This window comes from Aethalodelphis obliquidens, unplaced genomic scaffold (genome assembly GCF_003676395.1).
Source record: "Aethalodelphis obliquidens isolate GAN/ISIS:26980383/991018 unplaced genomic scaffold, ASM367639v1 scaffold17, whole genome shotgun sequence".
NCBI lineage: Eukaryota > Metazoa > Chordata > Mammalia > Artiodactyla > Delphinidae > Aethalodelphis > Aethalodelphis obliquidens.
In genome coordinates this window covers 23,339,209-23,358,117 of record NW_020837961.1, presented here as the reverse complement: position 1 = coordinate 23,358,117, position 18,909 = coordinate 23,339,209, and positions in this window count along the sequence as shown.

The window sequence follows — 18,909 nt, the reverse complement described above, 5'->3', positions numbered from 1 at the left end:
CAAAAAAAAAAAAAAAAAAAAAAAAAAAAAAAAAAAAAAGTCCTGCTTTGAAAATCAAAACCACAATGAGGTATCACCTTACACTGATCAGAATGGCCATATCAAAATGTCTACAAATAACAAATGCTGGAGAAGGTGTGGAGAAAAGGGAACCCTCATACACTGTTGCTGAGAATGTAAACTGGTGCAGCCACTGCGGAAAACAGTATGGAGTTTCCTTACAAAACTCAAAATAGAACTACCGTGTGATCCAGCAATTCCATTCCTGGGTATTTATCCAGAAAAAATGAAAACACTAACTCAAAAAGATACATGCAACCCAGTGTTTATAGCAGCACTATTTATAATAGCCAAGACGATTGGATTATTAAGAAGATGTGGTGTATATATAGAATGGAATATTACTCAGCCATAAAAAAGAATGAAATACTGCCTTTACACCAATGTGGATGGAGCTAGAGAATATTATGCTTAGTGAAATAAGTTAGACAAAGACAGACAAACACTGTATGATATCACTTATATGTGGAATATAAAAAATAATACAAATGAATATATATGCAAAACAGAAACAGACTCACAGATGTAGAAAACAAATTTGTGGTTACCAAAACAGAGAGGAAAGGGGGAAGAGACAAATTAAGGGTATGTGATAAAGGGATACAAACTACTATGTATAAAATAGATAAGCAACAAGGAGAGATTGGATAGCAAAGGGAATTATGCTCATTATCTTGTAATAACCTGCAACGGAGTATAATCTGCAAAAATACTGGATCGTTATGCTGCACACCTGAAACTAACACAATATTGTAAATCAACTATACTTCAATTAAAAATAAAGTCTACTTTAAAAAAATTACTGCTTTGAGCTTGTTTCTTATGTGTCTGTATATATGACCTTCTTTATTAGCAAGGGAGTGAGAGATTTGACTGTAGAACATTAATTTGACATAACACCTGCTAACACCAACGGAACTAATATTCTGTGCAACATAATTTGAGAAATACAGCTGTGCAGGGTTCCCTGATATTATTGTACAAATGGGGATTTGGGGTTCCGTGTTCCTTATTCCTTCCAAGTCCTGATGCTTCTATACTTAACTGCGTATTCAGAATCTGGCCTCACTGTTTGCTTTATTAAAGATACAGTATGATCCGCATCAGTTAACTTATTTTTCCAGTTCTATTTTCAGTCATCATAAAAATACATTGGCCAGAAAGGAAGCTAATAAATCAGTGGTCTGTAAAATTGCAGGTTAGAATTTCTTAGGAAATTTAAGCAGAGATGCTCCTTTGTTGGAGAAAAGTAGCAACAGTCTGGATTCCTGGGAGAGATTCACCTCCACTCACAGCGGCCACGTTTTCTTTAATTTTGTGCTCTGCCTAGAATTTTGTCCCCTGCAACCAGCCAGCCAGCATCTCTGTTTGCCTTCTCACGAGCATATTTGTCCTGTTTCCATAGTTGTATATGTGTTATGGTTTCTCATTTGCTCTGTTTAAATGAATAATGTACATAGTTTCTCTCTCAAGTTAAGTTGCGCTTATCAGCGTTTTGCAAAAAAACTGTTCAAAGACAAATCTGCCGCAAATGAGTTGTTTGGTGCTGCTGATATGGTTTCTTTAAAAAGCAGAGGTTTCAGAAACAGCTTATCCGTCAATAGCTCCGATGGCATTTTGTGGTTGCTTTGCACAAACATCTCCCCTTTCTCTCCCAACCCTATCACCGCAGAAGATAATTTACTTGCCATGTTGGCTGTTTTCCTTTTGATTTTAAGAATCTTCCCTTTTCTATTTAGTTTATCCTAGGTGGTCCTGGGAAACTTCTAGACATCTACAATTCAAGGATGGGTGATACACTTCATGTTAAGACCATAAGAGGAAAACTAATGGAACTATGGTTTGGACTTTGTCCTCAGGCAGAATGGAAGGGTGGCTGATTCTTTAGAATTAAACTTTGGTCTCCTGATGAAAATACATTGTTCCAGTGAATTTTTGGTACACAAGTTATAAATGTTTGAAAAATGTGAAATAAATGCTGAGAGGGTTGGTTACATCCTCCATATGTGATCTTTAAAGAAAAATACTTCCTCTTGATCTTACCTGCCTGATTTATCCATTTATTGGTGTATGACTTTCTCGTAGCCACCCAGTTTTTTAACTATTTGTTCAACCCTCTCTCATGAAGCACTTATACGTTGGATGCTATGCTGTAGAGAGGGGATAGTCCATTATATGAATTTACCTAGAAGTTCATTATACTCTGTAGAAATACACCTTGACAAATATCATTATCAGTGATCCACAGTTGCTATTAGTAAACATTGCAAAGGATTGTCCTGGGCCTTGAAGGATGATATAATATTGGAGCCTTGCTTTCCAGCAGCTGGGATGAAGTTGGAGAAATAGGACCAATGTGTACAGAGGGAGCTATGCAAGTATCAGCTGAGTGGTCCAGTCAAGTATTCAGCAAGGGGTTAGCTGACCTGAGTTTTGGAGGAAAGAGGATATTTAATTAAGTGAGGGAAAGCAATGGAGTACATTTTAGTCAAGGATAACAGTTTGGTAATTGTTGTCTGTGTGACTTTGCAAAGACCAGTTTGTTTGGAACAGCTGTCTTTATTTCGGCGATACTCAATGTTTTCACATTGCTTTCCGTGATTTCAGGACTTTTAATAATTTGAAGAACTCATAATGAAAGTTATAGACCCTTTTTCCCAGAAAGTTGTTTCTCAGGGCACTGAACTTCCAAGGTTTTAGCAACCCCTCAAAGACCATTGTTGTCACCATAATTCTTAACTTTTCCTGGGCATAAGTCTATGTCAGATGTATTTTCTATCTATATACACACTATCTCATTGAATCATCCTGACATTCTTGTGAAGCTAACACTATTGCCCTCCCTGCTTCATAGGAAACTAAAGACAAGATAAAGTAGATTGCTGGAAGTCACTCAACTAGTAAGAGTCGAACTGGGATTCAGACACCTTGGTAAATTGCCTTCCATGCGTCTCCTTTCCTTCCTTCTGTGACTTACCACATTTCTTCCACAGCCAAGCTGATATAGTCTCTTTATCTGGTGTCTGGCTACTGGGGGCTTTCAGTAACGGCAAACAAACCCTTGACTTCCTTGGAGGGACTTAGCGACCAGGCAGCTCCATCACCCTGCTTGTTTACAGAAATCAGATATGGGCTTGTGTTGGCACCTGAGTGACAGCATGTGAGAATTCAAGGGCCTCTTCCAGGGGTGGCAGTAAATAGACCAAGATTGCTCTTGTAACGTCAGTGATAGAGAATACAAGATAGGATACTAAAAGGAAGCTTTAGCCTTTTCGTACCAGAGCTAAGGATTAAGATGCAAAATTAGGATCCAGGCTTGGATCCAATTATCCAAAGCATGGTGGGAAGCCGTTGTTAGGATAGGTAGCAGCTAGTACCATGCAGGGACATGAACTTGCTGGAGAAGCTGCTGTAGGGAAAAAGGAAGTTGGAGAGAAAAAAAATATTTTCCAAGCTCCCTCACATGTCACCCTAGGGCACCAGCTAGAAGCCTGTGAGAGGAGATTTTATTGCCCCTGTCAGCACCTCCGTGGGGCCTCTTCTTCACCCCGTTCTTCCATTTCTCCTTGGGGCAGCTGATTCTAGGCTGAGAATTACCATCGTGGGAGTTCAGCCAAGTCGAAGTTGCATCCAAGTCATGCCAGCCCCACCCTGGAAGGCCTGTGGGTGAGTCAGGCTTTCCCTGGTACTCAGGGAACCTTCTGTGAATCCAGGGAAAATCCCTCAGGAAGTCACGCCTAACCATAGAGGCTGCCGGGCCAGAGTGAATCTATCGCAGGGGAGGAAAAACACTATCTCCCCCGTGATGAATAAGGGCCTGTTCCCTCACCGCAGTGTCTCTGAAGTACCACCCAGTGCCATTCCTCAGTGGTGAAGTGACCCACTTTCAGCTGGGCTGCAGGCTCGCTGGAGACTCTGCCTCTCTTCAGAAGACTTAGGCAACGTGGTCCAACTCCTCTGTTCCTTGACTGAAGTCATTCCCATGAGCTCCCACAGCATGAAAGAGTGCAGACCTCTTTGATGGGTCTGACATAATGCACATTCAGCACCTCTGCCATCCCTAGCCCTTTCTGTCTTCTGCCAGCTAGAGGCACTCCTACGTACAAACATGCTCCTCATCTAGGGAATTGGTCAGCATTTCAGGCAAAAGGGATTAAAAACAAGGACTGGGAGTAGCCAAAAGGAAATACCGTTCTTAGAACATATAGAACAGAGAAGCCATTTTGATAGTTTGCTAGTAATTGTGAAGCAAAATATAAAATAGACTGAATATTTGGAAAACACTAGATTAAACATAGGTTTCTTTACCGAGCAGTTTCTTTATTTCTCTCTCTTTTATATGCTCATTTTGTTGTGAATCTCCGAGAGGAGGGTAAGGTAGGCACTCTTTCCCAAATGTTCTTGGTCATGGAATTCTTTTTAGGAGAAACGTACCATAATATTTAAGTGCCAATGTCCAGAGGGTACCATGGTATCAAAATGTAACAAAACATTTGATGTGCACAGTAAGAACTGTGAGTATGTTGAAAAGATTCTATTTTTACATGAATTTGGCTTAATGATGGTGAACTAAACCATGAAAAATAACTCAGAATTTTTTGCAGGAAGGATAATAAGGCAGGGCATTTGGGTGTATGGTTGGCGAATATGCCTATTGGATATGTAAAGATACTGTAAAGCTCTGATAATTAAATCTGTGTTGACCTGGCTCAAGAAGGTTTAAAATAAATAACAGGGAAACTAGATATACCCTATAATATATAAGTAGTTAATAGTTATTTTTTAAAAGAGTCATTTCAAATCCATTGAGAATAAATGGATTATGCAAGACTATTAATGCTGCAGAAGATAAGTTACCTATTTAGAAAAAAAATCAATCTAGATTATTACTGCATCTAAATGTTAAAATAAAGTCCCGATCAATGAGAGTGTCAGTGTCAACAAAGAGAACCATGAAAACTAAAAGTAGAAACAAATATCTATTCAATCTCTAAATAGTGGGGAGAGAAGTTAAAAGCATTCAAAATATCATAAAAATTGAAACAGATAGGTTTGAATATCTAAAAATTAGAAGACTTTGTGAGTCCAAAAGCCCCCAAATTAAAAGTTAATCAATTAACTGGGAAGTATTGGAAGCAATAGTTAAATATTACTACATAAAACATGTAGAGGGAAATAAACTCAGACTCAAATAATTATATGGAGAATGAATAGACACAATTATTTCACAATAGAAGAAATACCAATGCTATTGAGTTTTAAAAGATGTTTGACCTCACTAAATATTCTAATTTTAGAGAAGAAAAATCATATTTGCTAATCATATTAGCAAAAAAAGCACATTCAGTATCTATGAGAGTGAGATAAAATATTCAAATTTCTAGAAAAGTAGTTAAATAATATGGATTAATTGGGGGAAATGCTCATATCTCACATGGTTTATTATTCATTGCTCTACTATTTACAATAGGAAAAGTAAATTAAAATTGAGGAGTTTGATATTATTCTTAAGCTGATATATACATTTTTTTGTTCTTGATGCTACTGGACAGTAGCTGTCCTTTATAAATCTGTTTTTAACCATGAATTTAGCCAAGCAGAGGAATCTTCTAGGAAAAAAGAGAATGAGATCCTGATGCATCCCTATTTTGGTCCAAAGATATAAAACTGTTTTTAGAACCAAAGTGGTTCCATCGAGGCTGCCTTATTTTAAAAATGTCCAAAAAGCCATGAGTGTTGGGAACCTCAGGGGTTACAAAGGAGAGTCTGGATTGGTGACTACACCTTGTAAAAACTATAATAGTATAAAAAGAAGGAAACAACACTTCTACTAAAATTATTAAAATTCTGTATGTGAAAGGTTAATCTGGTAGTTTGCATAATTTATTTAGGTGGACAGATAATTCCCTAGCATGAAGAAGAAATGTAAATTTATTATATTTTTACTTCCTTTCAAATCCAGTTTGCAAAAACAAATTAACTTACATTTTCACCATGATAAATTTTCTGCCTGATTTTAAATACAAAAATGACATTTGGTTGACAAAATATAAATACATTTATACAATCACTAACAATTTATAAAATGTACGAATATTTTGTTAAACTAAAAGTTTTTAAAACAGAGAAAAGGCATGCATATATCGAGACTTTCTCTCATATGTGGAAACTATATGGTATGATGATTAAAAACATCTCCAGTGATTCAGATAACTTTGGGTTTCCATGCTAGTCTGTCACTTTAAGGCAGTTTCCCAAGTCCTCAAATTCTGTTTTCTTACCTGTAAAATGGGCATAGTAATAGTACTATTGAGATAACACACACACGGTGGCATAGTTCCTATCATATTCTGAGGGCTCAGTAAATGGAGACTATTATTATAACTAGTTGAAGTACCTTTGCGTATGTTGGTTTGTGTGTGTGTGTGTGTGTGTGTGTGTGTGTGTCTAGTCAAGTAATAGGCAGTTACATTAAAAAAGAATAATTACTATATTTTCTAGCATAATATGTATCAATCTAATTTATCTGTCAGAAACAAAGAAGGGATTGAAAACCAGAGGATAAGCAAGCTAGCTACCCCAGGGGTTAAAGAGAGGTGGTCAGTCTAGGTAATACAAGTTCATCTACTTGAAGCCCTGATAAAGCAAAGACTTGGAACTTAGACTTCTCATATAAACACCTGGATACTCAAAGTCTGAACCCTCAGTAAAAAACTGGGTTATAAACATCCTTCCATTGGCAGAAGGACATTACAAAGAAACTTGTTTGTTTCTGCCTGTATTATTGCTAGGGACAAGTCTCTCTTGAGAATTCATTCCCATGGGCTTATATCACACTTGGGTTTGATGTTCAAATTACATTACTTGCATAAATTTGTGCCCCTAAAGCAAAAGAATTAATATTAAAATGAGTCCCAAGCTGGAGATATCTTTGGGTTGCCTGGAGGAAGCAAATGCAAAATAACTCTAGAGGGACATGTCCTTAACCCAAGCCACAGGGATTCTGCTGGTAGAGCCCACTGAAGATGAGCTCACAATCCCAAATTATAAAATATATGAAGAAAACTCCATTACTATAAGCAAGAATTGAAGGGCACATCCAACTGTAGGATTAAATTCTCAAAAGCTTCAGAAAATACAATTAGTAGTGTTGTCTAAAATAAATATGTTTAAAATAAAGTCATACAAGTTGGAAGCAAAAAGAAAAGTAAAAAAGAAAAGGAACATGGGGTAAAGAACCATAAAGAATCTCTAGAGATGAAAAACATAAGAATTGTTATAAAAATACTACATGTTTGGTTAAAGGCATATTAACATAACTGAGGAGAAAATTCATACACTGAAAGATAGTTGTAAGGAAACTCCTAAGAATGCAGTACAGAGAGATAAACAAATGAAAAATAAGAAAGAGAGATTATGGACTTGGGAAACTGAATTTCAATATATATCCAGTAGAAGTACCATAAAGACAGAATAGAAAAAAATTGCAGAATGGGAAAAAATATTCAAAGAGATAGATAAGAGCTTTTCATTTAAAAACTAGATTTCAATGGTGAATGTCATAAAATATAAATACATGTCTGAATCTATTCTTTAATCTGGAGCTCCCTATGTGGTCTAATTCAGGTTTCTTTGTCTGGTTTACTTAGACTGGGTAGCAAACTGTGAACTAGATTTAGTTTCAGGAGACTTAGACAGGTGTTAGGCTCTTTACTCTTCCCCTTGAATTAGTCTGGTCAAGTTTTTAGTCTTTATGAGCCTGGATTCCCTTATCTGAAACATGGGGATTAGGTAATGAACTTTAGGCTAGATATTGCTGAGAAGGTGTTCTGCAGCTGTGGTTAGCATATACAAGTTAGCATATTACTTTCTGTAACAGAGATTATCCTTGATCACGTGGCTGGGTCTCATCCTATCAGTTGAAGGCCTTAAGAGCAACAATTGAGGTTTCCTGGAAAAGAAGAATTTCTGCCTCAAAACTGCAAGATCAATTCCTGCCTGAGTTTCCAGCTTGCCTGACAGATTTTAGACGTTCTAGGTGCCACAACTGCATAATTGCATTAGCTTATTCCTTTAGCAAGTCCCTTTATAGGTACCTACATATTTACGCACACACGTATATTATTGGTTCTGTTTCTCTGGGAAATCCCTGACTGATTCAATGAGATAAAGAATATAAAAATTTTAAATCATGATGCACATGTGTCTTAAATAGACCGGGATATTCATGCACCTCGTCCGCAGATACCTAAGTCATGTTTTTACCTCTTTCAGGTCTTTGGTCCAAAGTCACCTTCTCAGTGAGACTTTCTCTAAACACTTTATTTACAATTGAACTCCCCAACAGCCCCTTCTATTCTCCTCCCTTCCTTTGTTTTTGTCTCTACCACTTGTCACTCTCTGACATTCTATGTATGTTACTTACTATTTGTTGCTTTTTGTCTGTCTCACCGCTAGAATGGAAGCTCCATGGAACATTAAATATTCTCTCTAAAGGACCTCCTGTCTCCATCTTATCTTTTCAAATGTGTCCTCCACAGCCCCCCGTGTGAATCTAAGACCTAAATCTAACTTCTTTATATAAAACACTTCAAAGGTTCAGGACTGTCTATACAAGCACTGCCCAACAGAACTTTCTGCGCTGATGGAAATGTTCTATAATCTGCACTCTCCGTGGTAGCCACTAACTGCTCGTGGCTGTTGAGCCCGTGAAATATGACTAGTGCATCTTAAAGAACTAACTTTTTCTTTTTTCAGATATTACTTAATTTAAATGTAAACAGCCATATGTGCCTTCGTGGTAGACAGTGTTGGAAGCAACTTAATGTCAAGCCCTCCGTGTTGATCACTGCCTGGTTTCTTCAGCACATTTCTCTTTACCCACACCTCACAGTTTATAAAACAGAAATACTGCAGCGCATGAAGTTCTCCAAACACATTGCGTGTGTTGTCAACTTGGTGCGTTTGCTTATGGGATCCTCGTAGCCTTCTGCGTTCCACGCGCACCTTGCTAACTATTATTAACAATTCAATTTAGGAATCGTTCCCCCGCTGTCATTCCAGCTGGATTAGGTGCCCTTCCTTCACACTCTCATAATTGCTAGTGCATGGATCTATGATTTTATTTTTAATACTGGACTCTATTTATCTGTTATGACTCTGTCTCCCCCCTAGATATTTACCTCCTTGAGGTCAGAGCCTATTTCTGTCTTTATGTTTTTAGTTCCTAAATCCATGCTTGGCTCATGGTTAGGGCCCAACAAACCTTTGTTGAATAAATGAAGGAAGGAATGCATTGGACCTAGTGCTATATCAAGAATGCCTTGGCCTTATGTCTATGCCAATTCCTACAACCCTTCTCATTACCTGAACCTAGAAAAACCCAATGTGGAACAGAGGTCAGGTAGCTCCACTGTAAGACAAATGCTGTTTAATACCATGGCCTACCTTCTTCTCTTTGCTTCCTCTATCAGGAAGAAGATGGTTTCCAACAGAATTGAAGCCAACTCAATACCAGGAGAGTTTGACACTTGTCTGGCCCTCATTATCATTGGCCGTCAAAAAGGTAGCCTTTGAGGAATTTTTTACAACCACTTATAATTATTTTTTAGAATGTTTTTTAAAATGTCTTCACTCCCTGTTCCTTTCCATGCTTTCAGCTCTTGTTTGGGAAAGAAGAAATCTTAGTAGTGGCCACAGCAGAGTCGCTCTGCTGGATTTAGCTTTTCAGAGGGTTTACAGATCACCCATGATCCATCTGTGAACTTAGGAGAGTTCTGAGAATGGTATGACTCTGGGTGAAGAAAACAAATCTCTTTGCTCTAAACAAGCTCTCTCTGGTTCTTCAAATAACACAGCATAGTGCAAATTTCTAATATAAGAATTTCTGTGGCTAATTCTTGTTTTGTACTAGGTCACACATTTACCATGAATAGTCATGATGTACCTAAAAATGCACCCGTAGTGTATTCAGTCAAAGAGTTAAAAAAAAAAAAAAAAGAGGTGGGGGAAGGGTCTATGGAGAGGTGGGTAAGAGGAAAAGGCAATAAATCTCAGGCCCATGGGATCTGGGCAGCAAACTGCACTGGCAAATCTAACAACTGCCAACTCTGGAATGTGTCAGCTTAATATCATACTAACTGTTACCTGGTAGGTTGTCAGAATTCTAAGAAATGAGAAGATCAAAAATGTTGCAACTGGGAAGTATTCCAAATGCCTTTCAATGTATATCTGCTGAAACAGGGAGGCTATTAAAATGCCCTTTAAAAAGTCCCATTAAAGTAATAATCCAATAAAAGGAGTGTATAGTCTGAGAACTTTGCGGCCAATAGCAAATGAACGCCAGCAAATCTTGCTGACTTTATGGGAGGTTTCTCCTCTTCTGCTTTCTTCATTGTGTGCTGAGCAGTGACTTAGTTTTACTCCTTGAGTGAACAAGGCAGCACAACCACGTCTACGGTAACAGAAATATAACTTACTTGTGTATCTGCGTACATAAATACGAAGTTATGACAATTACAAGCTTTGTAGAAAATGCACATTATTTGGAACCATAGCAGTTTACAAAGAAAAGGGAGAACTTGATTCATTGTTCCACTGGATATTTGATACTGTGCCCTAGAAAACGATCTAATCAATTTCAAATTTCAGCAGAAACGCTATGGGCACACTGAACAAAAATAATATAAACTTTCAACTTTAAACCTATTTAAGAATTGAATGGCATGTGACGTGAGTAGTTGAGAGAAAAATTGCAACCACTTGATTTTTAGAACATTAAAAAAGTCGTATCCAAGTTTTGCTTAATCTCATTAATCAGCTAGGCTCTCTGTCGAATTCATTGTTTTAGTAGAAATCTCCTGTGATATTTTAAAACTTTAGTACCTTTGGAGAGATTGAACTTGTATTTTCCATCTACCTTTGTCATCTTACCATGCTCGGCAATATAATAAGGCAGCTTTATTTCCTTCTTTTCACCACTATATTATACAAAGGCTTTATCTCCTTCTCTGAAAAACCTAAATGTTTGTAATAGGGAGCCTTTCATTGCTTTTTTTTTTCACTCGTTCTCTCATTGTGCAAACACACTTAGCTTTATAATCATTCATTCATTGTCCATTCATTCATTTAATAAATTGACCACTTTCTACATACCAGACTCTGTGGTAAAAACTGGAGATAAAACAGAGAGCAAGTCAGAACAGAAATTGAAATTTATCCCAGCTCCTACATGTTTTTTAGAGGAAGAATTCAAACTCTTTTTTTGGAGGTCCCGATACACTAGCCCTACTTCACAAATCTAATTTTACGTCTTACTTTTCCTCAACATCGATTCCCCATTCTTTCACTTCCAACCACATTTCATGTTCATTCTCACTTTTACATCTTTTTCTAATTTTCTTTCCTCTGCAAGAAATGCAGAAAATTCCTCCAATATCCATTTGAATCCAACTCACTTTCAAAGGCAAGTCTTCTTTCTTCTGCAAGTTCTTTTCTGGACTATGCCAGCCCAGATTGAATCTTGCTCTCCTATATCCACTTGGCTGACGAAAAGGCATCTCAAACTGAACAAGTTCCGTAGTAAAGCTTTTGGTTATCTGATTTTCCTTCTCAGTAAGTGGTAGTCTCATCATCCAGATGCTTAGGTCAAAACTTAAGGAAGTACCCTTGATTCCCATCTGGCCACTAGCAAGTCCTATCAACTTTGCCTCCAAAAATCCATCTCAAACCTGACCTCTATCTCCATCTTCATTCCAAGTTGAGACAAACCACCATTGCCTGCTTAGGGTCATTGTCTCTCCATCACTGCTTCTGTTTCTACTCTTCCTTGGTTACTGTGTACAGAAAAGTGCATCTTCACAGCAGCTGGGATGATTTCTTTTCCAATATATTTCACACCCTGTCACTCTCTTGCTTAAAGCCTTCCATTGTCTCTTAGAAGAAACGTAGAACAGGTGGACCAAAATCCTGGCCTAAATGGCCCTGCCTTCATCTCCTCTTTGCTGACTCAGGCACTGGATCCTTCTCTCTGTTGCTCAGTCACAGCAAGCTTGTTCCTGCCTTGGCCACTTCTACTTTCAGGTCTTTGCACTCACTCATTCTACTCCCCGCTGGACTGCTGCTTCTCTTCAATCTTCCTGTAGGCTGTTTCCTTCTTGTTGCATAGCTGAAATGTCACCTCCTTAGAGACAACCTTGCTTGCCCCAAACCTAAGTTCACTCCTGACTTCCTTTTTCAATAGTCATCATAGAAATTATTACCACTCGACATTTCTTTATGAATTCATTTGTTTATTATCTATCTATGCTCAACTGGAATGGAACTCTATCAAAGAAAGGACTTTTTCTGATTCATTCACAGTTTTTTCACCAGTACTGGAACAGGACCTGACCATGGATCTCTCTGATACATGAAGAAATGAATGAGCCTGTAGAGCACACACTTGAACTTGAATGCCAAGTAAGTTGCAGGTCTTCATCCTTTTCCAATTGTGCTTCATGTATCGTCACAATTTCCTTAAACCAAATTTAAGCTCCTCAACCCAGCAGACTATACTTTGGTCTCTTATTTACATGGCATGTATCAATGTTAGGTTATAATAAGTACTTTATAAATGCAACCTCCATGTTCACTTAAAAATGATTTGTTGAAATGTGACTAAAAGTTAGGTATTTGTGACACCTATCATACATCTCTGTTCTATTTTGGCTGCAATTGTTGGGATATTTATTCCTGGAACTTTACCTTTGGTCCAGGACAGTGTACACAGACCAATGGAAAAAATCGTTCAGGAAATGACAATCTTCTCTGCTGTTCTTTTCTTTCCAGGTAACATGAAAGCTAATAATTTAAAGAGTAAAATGTTCAGTCTGGGAAGTTCAGAGTGATTCCACCCTAATGTCTTCTGTAGGGTTGTCATATTTAGCAAATAAAAATTCAGGATGCTCTTTTAAAACTGAATTTCAGATAAACAGTGAATAATTTCTAATATAAGTGTGTCTATGAAATGTTTGGGGTATACTTATAGTAAAAAAATTGTTATTTATCTGAGATTTAAATTTGACTGGGCATCCTGTATTTTATCTGGCAACCCTACTCTGAAGTTTTTGATAGACTTGCAAGGTCCTTGCCATGTGTTAGTTATGTGATAGTGATAATTTAAACAGCTTTGGAACTAGTATTTACTCTTTTAGACCATTAATATGCTCTTTTTCTAATTCAAATATAATTAGCATATGATCTTGCGTAAACTTAAGGTGTACAATATGTTAATTTGATGCATTTACGTATTGTAATGTGATTACCACCGTAGCATTAGCTAATACCTCCATCACTCTCAACAAATGATTGAGTATGATCCATACTCTTTCTGGATAAAGAGTATTCATGTGATATCAGAGAATAATTGTCATTTCCAGGAGTTATAGACTGAAAACCAGGACCAACAAAGCTAACGGGGGACACGTGTCTTCTTTGATGTGTAAGCCATTTTTGAGCACTCTTTTCCTGGATTGCTACCCTTACAGTTACCTTAGACCTGGGGACCAGGGTAATCTATTCCAGTTTGGGACTTCAGCGGTAGGCTCACTTACACTGAAGTCCAAGACTGGAGTAAATTACATTTCAGGAGAATTTCTTTTGGATGACATTTAGTCCTTTCTTTATTTTCTCCCTTTAATTACCATACTCACACTTTGATGATGCTCTTGTTGGTCATGTTTCTCTGAAATTAAGAATAAGTCAAATGCAAAGGTCAGCATGTTTCCCTCACATGAAAATTTTTGTGGACATAAAAGGAAAAAATGTGCTCCAAGAAGTGTACATTTTAAATATCTCTTATTCAATAGAAATCAGACTTAACTCATAAACCCTCCAAAATTCCCACTGAGAAAGAGTGACTCCTTGAATTTGTACAATTCATGCAGCCAGTTTCCACTAGCTGTTCTTTCTGTCTTTGCAATTTCTGCCCCCACATGCCTGATTCTCACACGAGCTGTTACAGCTGAACTCACTCAGTTCTGACAACTGGAGAAACATCAGGAGCAAAACACATAATTTACCCTCATCTCATAGAGAAACATTGTGCTAGAATCAGAGAGGACAGAGCTGGAAGAGTAGGCGTTCCCTCGAGGAGCCTCCAGCTTCCTGATTACTGTCACAACTAAGCAACAAGAGGCTTCAGAGAGTTCAGGCAACGCTCATCCCTTGTTAAAGCAAGAGCTGAGTATTTCAGAGGTTAGTCTAGGGTTCTAGTTCTTTCCAATGTGGAGTATTGGAAGAGATGTTAGGGTGACCTGAGATTGGTGGACATTTTTTCACATTGATCTACTTTTGAAGGTTGCAGTCTTTACAGCGAGAGTGATATATGTGCGGCGAAAAGACAGAGATGATTACATTGCCAAGGTTTTAGATGAAATCACAGCCCTGTAATTCTATTTCATTAATGTTGTTTTCTATTTTATGAATGATGACTTTATTGGGAGATTTGGTTTGAGTATGTCACAGTGTCAAAGTATTTCATCAACATATGTTGCAAGTATTTCCTTAGAAATTTAATTTTTTCCTTAGACACCTTTTTTTTTAACATCTTTATTGGAGTATAATTGCTTTACAATGGTGTGTTAGTTTCTGCTTTTATAACAAAGTGAATCAGTTATACATATACATATATCCCCATATCTCTTCCCTCTTGCATATCCCTCCCTCCCACCCTCCCTATTCCACCCCTCTAAGTGGTCACAAAACACCGAGCTGATCTCCCTGTGTTATGCGATTGCTTCCCACTAGCTATCTATTTGACATTTGGTAGTGTATGTATGTCCATGCCACTCTCTCTCTCACTTCATCCCAGCTTACCGTTTCCCCTTCCATGTCCTCAAGTCCATTCTCTAGTAGGTCTGTGTCTTTATTCCCATCTTGCCCCTAGGTTCTTCATGACTCTTTTTTGTTTGTTTTTTAGATTCCATATATATGTGTTAGCATACAGTATTTGTTTTTCTCTTTCTGCCTTACTTCACTCTGTATGACAGATTCTAGGTCCATCCACCTCACTACAGATAACTCAATTTCGTTTCTTTTTATGGCTGAGTAATATTCCATTGTATATATGTGTCACGTCTTCTTTATCCATTCATCTGTCGATGGACACTTAGGTTGCTTCCATGTCCTGGCTATTGTAAACAGAGCTGCAATGAACATTGGGGTGCATGCGTCTTTTTGAATTATGGTTTTCTCAGGGTATATGCCCAGTAGTGGGATTGCGGGGTCATATGGTAGTTCTATTTTTAGTTTTTTAAGGAACCTCCATACTGTTCTCCACAGTGGCTGTATCAATTTACATTCCCACCAACAGTGCAAGAGGGTTCCCTTTTCTCTACACCCTCTCCAGCATTTATTGTTTGTAGATTTTTTGATGATGGCCATTCTGACTGGTGTGAGATGATATCTCATTGTAGCTTTGATTTGCATTTCTCTAATGACTAATGATAGGCATCTGGTTTTAAAGCCTTTCTACTTTCCTAATTACCTGCCCCGACTCCTCCACCCCATTATAATTTGCAGATGTCTTAATAATTCTGTCTCTCTCATCTACCCAGCCAATTCATCCTCATTAAAGTCATTCATTAATACACAAAATATCAATTAAATACTTATCAGTTACAGCATGCTCTGCTGATATAACCCTATGGGAAACAAAAGTTCTAGTACAGTTAAAATGCATTGTATTGGGTGTTATAGGAAATAGACTGACAACAAATAGCAGTGCTAACACAAATCAGGAGTGGGAGGGATTGATTCCATCGTAATTAAACCAAAAGCTTGTGGGATCTTAGTTTCCTGATCAGGGATCGAACCCCTGACCCTGCAGTGGAAGCGTGGAGTCTTAACCACTGGACAGTCAGGGAAGTCCCCCCAAAGTAAATCTTAATCCAGTTTCTCTACTTTTGTGGAAAGAACTCTGGAATAGATCTCAAATTCTTTCTACTTATTAACAGTATAAACTCAAACTAGTCAATTATTCTGAACCTGTTTCCTCATGTATGAAATAGGAGCAGGGTACATCTAGATTTCAGCTTGAATGCTCCAAAGATAAAATGAGTTTGTCTTCGCAGTTATGAATCGTGAGTGTTACTAAATAGTGACTGTTCAGGGGAATGAATGTAAGGCTGAGGATTGGCAAGAAAGTAATCATCACACACTTTACAATGCCCTGGACGGATTCACGTGCTGTGTGTATTAGTTTTCTATTGCTCTATAATGGATTACCACACATTTAGTGACTTGACACAAATTTGTTATATCACAGTTTCCATAGGTCAGGAGTCCAGGCACATGTTAGCTGGGTCCTCTGATCAGAGTCTCTCCACGTTGAAATCAAGGTGTTGGCCTGCGCTATGATTTCATCTGAGACTCAGCATCCTCTTCCGAGTTCATTCCTTGAAGCTCTGGGACTCAGGTCTCTATTTTCTTGCAGACTGTCAGACCATGGTCACTCTCGGCTCCTAGCCATCCACCATTTCCTGCACGTGGCCCTCCTCATGACAGAGCACTTTGCTCCTTCAAGGCCAGCAGGAGAAACCCTTGCACTTTTGAATCTTTCCTATCAGAAAGGGTCCTGTCCCTTTCCAAGGCTCACCCGATAAGGCCAGTGTCGCCCAGGCTCTCCCTTTTGTTTATTGAAAGTCATCTGATTTGGGACCTTCATTACATCTGCAAAATCTTTTCCCCTTTGCAATATAAGGCAGCTTAATGGTGGACCTATGAAATCCATCATATCCCCAGTCTTGTTCACATTCGAGGGAAGGGGAGTATACAGTGTGTGTACACCAGGGGGTGGGAATCTCAGCACTCTGTCTACCATGCTCTGCATGAGAAGTGATGCTGGGAAATAAAACTCCCATAGAAAAAGGAGAATGCTAATATGAAATGGATCATGCTGCTTTTCAGCACTTGTGAATGAGGAATCAACTTCCTGCCCTAAATTAGCTCAAGGAAGTCAGGAGGACAATTTTTCACTTGAGCAGTTAAAGTGGAATAGATGGACAGGGGAAAGTCAGAGAAAGAAATGAGTTCAGGAAGAGATCCTTAATCCCATACATTAATGAACTTTACAATCAACTATCCTATTAAATCAAAATCACTCAATCCATTAGACACAAAATAAAAATGGATTAGGGGAGACTCAGACTCCTTGAGTGCAATCTCTTAAGTGTCTCAGTTTCTAACAATGTGTATTTCATTTCTCATAACATTTAAAATATTTTTCATAAGCAAGAAATTAAATCCAGTGCTTCAGAGAATAGTGTTGTCTAAATAAATTTAAAGAATGTAAACCAATTAGGAGTTTTCTGAGGAAAGAGTTTAGTTTCAGGGGAGGAATATACGAAGACACAGTTGGTCAATAATTGAATTGGCCAATAAACATTCTGATGTTAGCAAAACTGATTTGTAATTTACTGAGGAATCCTGATTGGTGATGAAAATGGTGAACACATATTTTTCTTTCAGATGAATCCAAATCTCACCTCTTTCTCCTTTACCTACACCTCCCTGGGGCTTCTCTACCTTTTTCATTTTTCTTTAGAGGTCAAGGTCAGGAAGGGAGAAAAAGGATAGGGTAGCAGTCTGAGGGTTTACAACAAACACAAAGATAAATGAGGCTACTCTTCCCACAGAGCACTGCACTAAAAACTAGTAGCTTCACAGGAAAACAGTAGCTGCCTTGCATCTTGGGTGGCTTTGCCTTGGTGATACATCACATTTATGATGGGATGTGTCGTAGTTCATTAACTTGCCTATCCTATTATATTTGGTTACAATGGGACGCTACTCAAAAACAACATGCCTGAAATTGAAGACAGATGGCCAAGTAAAGGGCTAGAGTTTAATATAATCATTTACTATTTCCTTTTTTATTGTGCTTTTCTCTCCATTTATTTTGAATGCCATGTAAGGACATTTACACTTTTTAAAGTAGTGAGATTTCTTTAGAAAGTAAGCAACAGGAATCACAAGGCATGGCAAGGACAAGTTGATATTCTGCTAATACCATACACTGAAAGGGATATTTGCCTTTGGCAATTCTTGTTTATCTCTATATTTGCACAGGTTTATGATTGTAGAAAAATAAAATGAAAGAAATTTACTTTAGTCCTATCTCTGCCAGGGGTTTGTGTGGCTAAAACATCTGACTCTGAAAGGAAGTTTCCTGGAATGGCTCTTTATTCATAATAAGTATAGTCAGGGTTGTAGGAAATCAGTCCAAAAACAACATCCATTCAAAGCAGAAGTATATGAGACTGCAGTGTTCTGACTCTTAACAAACAGTACCCTCACCGACTTTTATCTATCAGTTTGCGGTTTATAGAGGGCATCAAGGTTTGTACCCATCTTAATTCTTTAGAGCCCAGTGCAAAGTCATAAACTGATACTTTGTGAAATCCCTTCTTCTAAACACATACACATATACCTCCACACCTTTTAAAGTTTATTTCTAGAACTTTTAATCTGTACTCGAACTTCTAACATTAAACAGCTCTTGGAACATAATTCTGAAGACTGGTGTGCAGATGACTATACCCGAGTTTTGAAAAGCTATTCGTATGATGATATTTGAGAGGCAAACTGATTTGGAAACGTGAATGTAAGGAGCATAAATAACATTACAGAGGCGTTTTGGATGCCTAGTTGTAGGAACAAAGTCTGCTGTTTTCTATATAGTTTTATACTGGGTTTTGTTTAGGAAAAAGCAATTTATTGGGGTACATAGATATATAATTATAACCATTTTGCTTTCTAAATGAGAAAGTGAAATCTTTTAAAATTGTACCAGGAACTTTTTAACTTTGA